This window comes from Hippopotamus amphibius, chromosome 7 (assembly GCF_030028045.1).
Source record: "Hippopotamus amphibius kiboko isolate mHipAmp2 chromosome 7, mHipAmp2.hap2, whole genome shotgun sequence".
Taxonomy (NCBI): Eukaryota; Metazoa; Chordata; class Mammalia; order Artiodactyla; family Hippopotamidae; genus Hippopotamus; species Hippopotamus amphibius.
The window spans coordinates 735,885-736,345 of record NC_080192.1 but is presented as its reverse complement, the minus strand read 5'-3'; positions in this window follow the sequence as shown (position 1 = coordinate 736,345).

The window sequence follows — 461 nt, the reverse complement described above, 5'->3', positions numbered from 1 at the left end:
CGCCCGCCCCTCCGGCGCTGAGCGGGGGCCCCCAGCGGGCCGAGCCCAGGACGCTCCTGGGGCGCCAGGGCGGGGAGGGGGAGCTGCGGGGGCCCCCGGCCCAGGAGCCAGGTGGTCCCGCTGGAGAGGCGGGTGCGCCCCACCCCGTGAGCTCTGGGCCGCTGCACCCGCAGCGCCTCTTCCCCCAAAGGCCGAGCACGCGCCCTCCTCGGCGGTCACCGCCGAGTCCACGTCGCGGGGCCACACGTGCCCCGGAGCGCCGCACCCCGTCCCCGGCAGCCATCGAGTCCCCGGGCCTCCTACCTGCCGCGCCCCGCGGTCCACGGTCAGGGGCGCGCGCCTGGCCGCTCACCGCCCGCACGCGCGCCGCACAGCCCGGCCCCGAGGCTGCCTCTTCCCGCCGGCTCGCCCAGCCCGCGCAGCGTCCACGTCCGCCCCGCGGTCCACTGCGTCCTGTCCTG